A 7,882-nucleotide genomic window follows, 5' to 3' on the forward strand; every position below is an offset into this window, starting at 1 on the left:
GCTGCAAATAAATCTTCTCTCAAAGTGATATGCAAGTCCTTTCTGAGTAATAAATCTTCTCTCAAAGTGATATGTAAATCCTTTCTGAGTTGTTTCAAGTTTCTGAGGCGTTTCTTGTAAGATACGATGAATTATGCAAGGTACAAGTAGTTCTCCAAAGTTGGAGGGTCCTGTTCGAAGTACCGACTCGTCTGATTGCCATATAGGCAGGTATAACAATTTAGGAGAACAGCACCTGTACGGGGAGTAGAGTCCGCCCCGCCCGTAGGGGTTCTTGCTCTCACCAGTCACCGATAGAAGATGGCTGGGGAGCAATTCGTGGAGCTGTACGACGAGTGCAACGAAGAATAGAGTTGTAACAGGTTTATTTGCAGAAGGAAGTCCCCGGTTGATACATAATTTGTAGTGGTTCAGCTGGAGCCTTTCCGACGAGGCGTTCCCCCGACGGCAGCTAATTCCAAAACTGTCGATATCAAATCACATTGCGAACACCTGACGGTATCACGGTCACAGTCCATAGGCTTAGTTTCATAAACAACCTTGATTATTATATAACAGATATAGGCCTAGTCCTGATATCTAACCTTATACCGTCAGCTGTGCATTTATCTATCATATATTTATTGTGTATACTAGAGACATTCTAGTACATGCCCCCCTCTAACGAAGATCGACAAAGGTACTAAGTCGATCGACCTTGTCCTCAAGGTCACATAAGGAACTACTCCACCAATTCATTAATTACAACAGCTGGATTAAATTACCGGTTGGACGATTAAACAATAATAACATATTATAGATATCTCGAAACGATAGTCATAATCCGATATGTAGATATTGTCCTGATAATCTGCATTGTCTAAATCCGATATATAAGTAGAGAAAAAAAAGTTTAATTTGTACATGTAATGAAGTTATGGCTTTCAGTTCCACTTGAATAAAAGGTATAATGTCGATGACGAATCAAACTTTGGGATAGCAATAGCGCCCAGTTCTATGTTGTGGTTCGGAATAAAGTACTCTTGAAACGGATTAAGACGACCACCTATGACAAGCAAATAAACGGACAGTTTGTTAACTACCGACAATGAGTTCCTGCCCATACTTGATCTCACATACTCCCATACGCAGTCGTCTACTGAAGCAGTTCCGCTCATACTTATTCCTGCAAAGGGCAAGTCTCTATGAGAATCTGATCTTGTAGCGATTTGAATATTCAGTTGATCTTTCACATAGCACGGTAGCCCCCTGTATCCCTCGGACGTGGACGTCGGTTCCGTGCCTAAAGCAGCTTGCTGTGACGTATAGTGTAACTGTGTTTGATTATTCCCACTCGGTTCTTCCGTAGCGATTTCTTCAATGTTAGGGTACATGCTATTTGTAATACAACTATAATATTCTGGAACATCAATCAGACAGTCCGTTAATATTAATTCCTGATCCGCAAACTCTTCTGGTCCAATTTTGACTTCAGTAGACGAATCACCACGTGAAAGTTCATCACATGTTGTAATAGGTGCTACAAATATCTGATCTGGATCACTTTTACCCTTCTTGTTGCTGTCGTGGTTTTGTCCTATACCAAGAGTAGGTTCTATGTCTGAACACCGGTCCAAAAGATCTGTTCCTTCTCGAAATATCGTGTATTGTTGAGAAAAGACTGTGTTGTCTTTAGGAAATCGACGATTGCTTTCCTCTTCATTATTAGGCTCAAACGATGGTGCGTGTGGATTTAATGGTCCGACAGTAGTGGTCTGACATTGAGTTCGCTCACCGTTGTTTAACACCATCCGTAACTTCTTCCGCTGAATGAAATCCAGCATACGGGCTTTGTCCCTTTTTCTTTTCCCTGGTGATTTTCGACAAACTTGTGGTGTCATTTCCCGTATGGTCCCACAATAATCGTTTCGCCGCCATTCGAGAGTTAATTTGCATCCGTCTGCAAAAACGTTTAAATTCCATGTTGCATCATCGGCGCACAGTCCAAGATTTCTTAAATACTGATCCACGAGTGTCATGTTGAAATTGAGTTTAACATTGTCCTCCACAGTAAGATATTTTCACCAAGCCCACTTAGTGGGTGCCATGTACGGGGAGTAGAGTCCGCCCCGCCCGTAGGGGTTCTTGCTCTCACCAGTCACCGATAGAAGATGACTGGGGAGCAATTCGTGGAGCTGTACGACGAGTGCAACGAAGAATAGAGTTGTAACAGGTTTATTTGCAGAAGGAAGTCCCCGGTTGATACATAATTTGTAGTGGTTCAGCTGGAGCCTTTCCGACGAGGCGTTCCCCCGACGGCAGCTAATTCCAAAACTGTCGATATCAAATCACATTGCGAACACCTGACGGTATCACGGTCACAGTCCATAGGCCTAGTTTCATAAACAACCTTGATTATTATATAACAGATATAAGCCTAGTCCTGATATCTAACCTTATACCGTCAGCTGTGCATTTCAAATGACCAAACTCCCATTCAACGCATTCCCGAACGGACGACATGTTTCTGTTGAACTGCTCCTCCTCCGCAGTCAAAACCGCTCCTATGAATGGACTGATCAGATATCTCCTAACGGGGTACGCTGGGTCACCGTAGATGGCAAACGGACGATCGTTCTGTCTCTCATCCTCAGCAAAGCACAATCATGTCGGCGGCCTTCTACAGGACCGTAGAGATGTGCGATTACTCCACAGGGGATCACGATGGATTGAAACTTTAACGCATGAACCCTCTTGTGGCCGTTGTAACAAATCCTTTGGTTACGGGTTGGCCTGCAAATAGGACGCACCGTGCCATCCACAAAACCGACAACATTTTGTAGCGGCGCATCCTTAGCATGTATCGCATCTGCGTAAATCTGAAGTTTTCTCGGAGTCATCCATGGATTTTCAAGTGTTTGCAAGCGATGGCGATGATTGTCATATAGCAGACTCACAGTCTCGTTCATGATCATGGACAAAGTTGAGGCAGGGCGTCCGAAGATACGCTCCAACTCCGACAAACGATTGGGATAAAACAGTCGCCTTAAGACAATGCACAGGGCATCAAGGCCGCTGCAAATGCACCGATTTGCCAATGTCATCCTTTCTGGGATTCCAAGTAAGCATGGAAGACTATAAATGTCAGCTTTCCGAAATCGAAAGTCTGTCCAGCATTGGTCGTCTGTGTAGGTTTCCAAATTGAATCTTGGCCATAGCGGGTCGGTTCTAGGACAATTCCCCCCCCCGGACAATTGCCCCCCGGACTATTCCCCCAGACAATTCCCCCTGGACGATTCCCCCCCGAGGACAATTCCCCCCAAGGACAACTCCCCCTGGACAATTCCCCCCCCCGAGGTCAACTCCCCCTGGACAATTCCCCCCGAGGACAACTCCCCCTGGACAATTCCCCCTGGACAATTGCCATCGCCAATACCACTGTCGTGCAGTAGAAACTGCCCATCACGATCTGTCAACTGGTGTTGTCTCGGAATTTCTAATTCGGCTGCATTACCAGGGAGTGGTTAGGGATTCCCGACTTGTTGCCTGTTGTCTGTGAGTTATCATACTTTTAAGGCGAAAGTATATGCTTCTTCGATGAAAAATACATGTACAGGTAGCATGTATAGATTTTAAAAAATTCTGAATAAAGTTGTTCTTTGAGTTTGATGATGACCATCATCATTGGCATCATCTTGCGTGGACCGACGTTGTCCGGGGGGAGTTGTCCTCGGGGGGGGGGAATTGTCCAGGGGGAGTTGTCCTCGGGGGGGAATTGTCCAGGGGGAGTTGTCCTCGGGGGGGGGATCGTTCTCGGGGGGGGGGGGGGAATCGTCCAGGGGGAATTGTCTGGGGGGAATAGTCCGGGGGGCAATTGTCCGGGGGCAATTGTCCTGCTCCCTAGCGGGTCATACGTAATCAATCTCTCAGGCGGAAGATTGTCAAGTATCAGATAGATGAAATCGTAGTCTTCGTTGTCGATCGCCATGCGAAGGAAGTCCATGGCCACACGCACCGTATGGAAATCTACAAGTACTGTACAGTCCTCCGACCGGTTTTTCTTGCGCATCCAATGATTTACATAACATGACAAAGAGCAGTGTGAAGTAGACACCACACAATATGATGATAAGGGACAATTATACAATAGGCCTATTGATAAACATATAATACCTCACAGGCCTAAAGTACAATAGAGCTATCCGTAACCGGGTCTCCAGCGAAAACGCCAAAATGCCATAGTCGGACGCGGTTACGGTTACGGATTGTTAAATGTAGCCGTCGGCCTAACCGTCCGGGTGCGAAAGCTCCCTATTAAGCAGGTTTCGCAACTACAACGACAAGTAATGAACCACGAAGGTCTCAGCTGTCCTGTTTTCAAGTCCTTAGCTAGGTCATTAACAAGACACGGGACACTCGTAAAACTTTTTCTGCAATTCGTCGAAGGACAATGTACGCCAATAAATGAATTGATTGGTGCAGCCTTTATAGTATTTGGTTGGCTACTTGTGTTTTGTGGCCAAACTGATATATTGCTCAACTGCATGTTTTCTGTGTGACATCACCAAAAGTCGGTGTATCTTTATGCCGTGAATTCCGATGATGAAATGGCTGGCTTGGCTGCAGATGAACTACTAAAAGTGGAACTCGCAGCACTCCCGCGGCATGCCCGATGCGCGACTGCTTGCGCGGTGGTGCGATGGTCTCAACCGTAGTTGTATGCAATAATGTATTTCTGAACATGGTATCTACCTTCTTTTGGATTGGGTTCTTGATACTTGATATAGTATTACCGCGGCTACATGTATGTCCGACTCGAAGAAGTTATAAGCCCAGATTTCAAAATGCGCAGAGTCAGCGCGAGAGCGCATTCTGACACGTATACCGCTTTGCTAAGCAGCATACCGCGCTTGAAGTCTAGATTGGGTTGGAAACGCGTTGCTTAATGCAATTTGATACGTTTTAATACGTGCTCATGACAAAGGTTTCATATCAAATCTCAATTTAATAAGTATGTTGTTCATCCTAACTACTAACACTAGCATAATATTTGAAAAGGAAAACAATCTGCCCCAACAAAACATTCACGGAGAAACGGTTTTTAAGGATAATTTCTGTATACTACATCCACATGTACAGTCTAGCTCATATCAATATCAACACCTACTTCAAACGATATCTCCCACACTGATGCACGAAAAGCGATGCGGTTTTTGGCATATTGTTTTATGACAAACAATGTAATGACACAGATTTTTCATTATGTAATCGGTCATTTAAAGAACCCTTACAAAAAACTTTTTTATTTCTAACTTCGTTTGAAAAAAATCTTTCCAAAATGACAGAGCATACAACCCTTACAAAAAACTTTTTTATTTCTAACTTCTTTTGAAAAAAATCTTTCCAAAATGACAGAGCATACAACCCTTACAAAAAACTTTTTATTTCTCACTTCTTTTGAAAAAAATCCTTCCAAAATGACAGAGCATACAATTTTGAGATCTTTAGTTTTTATTTCCTGAAGATCGAACAGGCGATGTTGGAGATATTACAAAATAAATGCAATTTTATGGAACGCACTGTGTAGACTACACAATGGTTTGCCATTCCCACAATACAGTCAGGTGGCCGCGCCCCCATTTCAGCGTTAACCGAAGTGGTTTGACGTCGAGAACACGTGATTGCCTAATAACCTCAGTTGGTTTTGAAATCCGACCGTGACGGAAGTGCTGTTGGGCAGCTCTTGTGTTCGACATGATTGGTTTTGGAATCAGCGCTACTGTGGAGGATTGTGCACTATAGTAGTAGTTTGCACTGGACTCGGTGAGTTAGTGCATAGCCGGGGAGTAACCCTTCTTGGGAAGGGTAGGCTCAAGGCAGCCGGAATGCTTGATTCGTCAGGATGGCCGAGGTGATATGCCGGGGAGTAACTCTTCTTGGGAAGGGTAGGCTCAAGGCTGCCGGAATGCTTGATTCGTCAGGATGGCCGAGGTGATAAGCCGGGGAGTAACTCTGCTTGGGCAGGGTAGGCTCAAGGCTGCCGGAACGCTTGATTCGTCAAGATGGCCGATGAAATAAGCCGGACGTGACCTTGTTTGGGCAAGGTGGGCCAGGCTGCCGGAAGGCTTGATTCGTCAAGATGGCCGAGGAAATAAGCCGGAGGTGACCTTGCTTGGGCAAGGTGGGCCAGGCTGCCGGAAGGCTTGATTCGTCAAGATGGCCGAGGTGATAAGCTAGAGGACCGACTCTGATGAAGTAGTAAATAGCGAGTTATCCTGTTGGGTCGGGTTAGGCCCGAGGGCAGGCCATGCTAGGTTGCCCGGGTGAGAGTTGGGTAGTAGAATGGTGGCCCAGGAGCTGTTGGAGCGGGTGCAGGGTAATGTAGGGAAAGTATTGAGGAACCAAAGTGAGGAGTTGTCAGCCCTGGCGCAGTTGGGTTAAGAGCGTCAGTTGGGAAATAAGTTTGGTGTCTGCTAGGGGATTTGTGGTTAAGTGTTCGAAGTGGGAAGTGGATGGCCGCTGATCCGAGTGGGTGGTTTAGTGGTATAATTATGTAAGTGAGTTCACCGTATCGATCTTAGTGCATAATGTGTAGGGCATTCGCATGTATGCTCAAGACTATATAGGTTATTGATATACCGAGGCCAACTCGGGCAGGTACACGTGTCGATGGTACAAATTACAGATTACAAATTACAAATCGTTTGTTGAATTCGTGAAAAATTTACTTTTTCATAAGATGAAAGTACAATAAGCATAAGTGCAGTGCAGACAGAATGTAAGAGGAAAGAGAGCACTAAGTAATTAAAGTAGTCAAATAATACTTAGATTACTAAAGAGTGAGAGAAGATCGGTGATCATAAATGAGGTGTATAATGTATGGTATGACTGTGTGGTTGATCGGGCCCGGCCGGTGTGTTTCTTAGAAGGAAGGTGGCCAGGCCGTGGCTATTCTATTGTTCGGCTGGATTCGGTTATGATTTCGACAGAGCCGTTTTCATTGTCTCGTCGGAGTAGTAGTTTAGTGGTTTTCGGCGAACAGGTTTCAGGTTGTTGTTTATGGAAGTTGGAATTGTACGTTTCCTGAGGTTTTACAGTAGGTTTCATGTAGCTCAGGCGAGAAGTTAAGGCGTGCACCACTGGCCTTGGAGCTTTAGGTTCGCTTTTTTGTGCGAGGACGTCAGGTTCGACACAATTGTTTGTTGATTGCGAAGGGATCATGTCGTCTCCTAAGTATTGGTTACAGAAGAGTCACTCCCTGCTGGGGGCGGACACGCTGCCGGTGATTAAGAGATTCAAATGTCTCAATCCAGAATTTTGATCGGGCCCCGGATATGCTGGCGAGTGTGTCGGAAAAGCATCTCCTGCATGCATACTCGAAGGATGAGATTGACAGGGAGGCAGTGGCGCTCATGAGTCACGAGGCGTCGGTGAGTAACCGTTTTACTCTGATTGGGGAGGCGGGTCATTGATTAGGTTCAGGGTGTAACTTAGATCGCCTTCCCCGTCCGGGGTATGTGGATTCGTTTTTGTGGGGTATCGTTGTACACTCAGCGTACATTCGACCTTTTCAGCAGGGAGAATATTTCGGGAACTTTTCATCGGTTAGCGATGAGGATTGTTTGCCGAAAAGTAAGGTAGGGTGTCGTTAGCTTTGCGGAATTACGGTTTAAGCCTACATGCACCTTAGGGTAATTACGCAGGTGGAAAGACTGCTCTTGGCGTCGGGATGCATCTTAGATCAGGTGTTGTTGATGAAGATGGGTATGCGAAGGCATTGAAATTAATACTTGTGTTACGCTTGGAAGGCGGTGTTACCGGGAATTTGGTGTGGTCTTGTTGGCTGACAATTTTTTATTTTGTTTTGTTATAGTCTCTGTTGGAGATCGTCGACGCAGAGGAT

Source organism: Lineus longissimus, chromosome 16, assembly GCF_910592395.1.
Source record: "Lineus longissimus chromosome 16, tnLinLong1.2, whole genome shotgun sequence".
Classification (NCBI taxonomy): Eukaryota; Metazoa; Nemertea; class Pilidiophora; order Heteronemertea; family Lineidae; genus Lineus; species Lineus longissimus.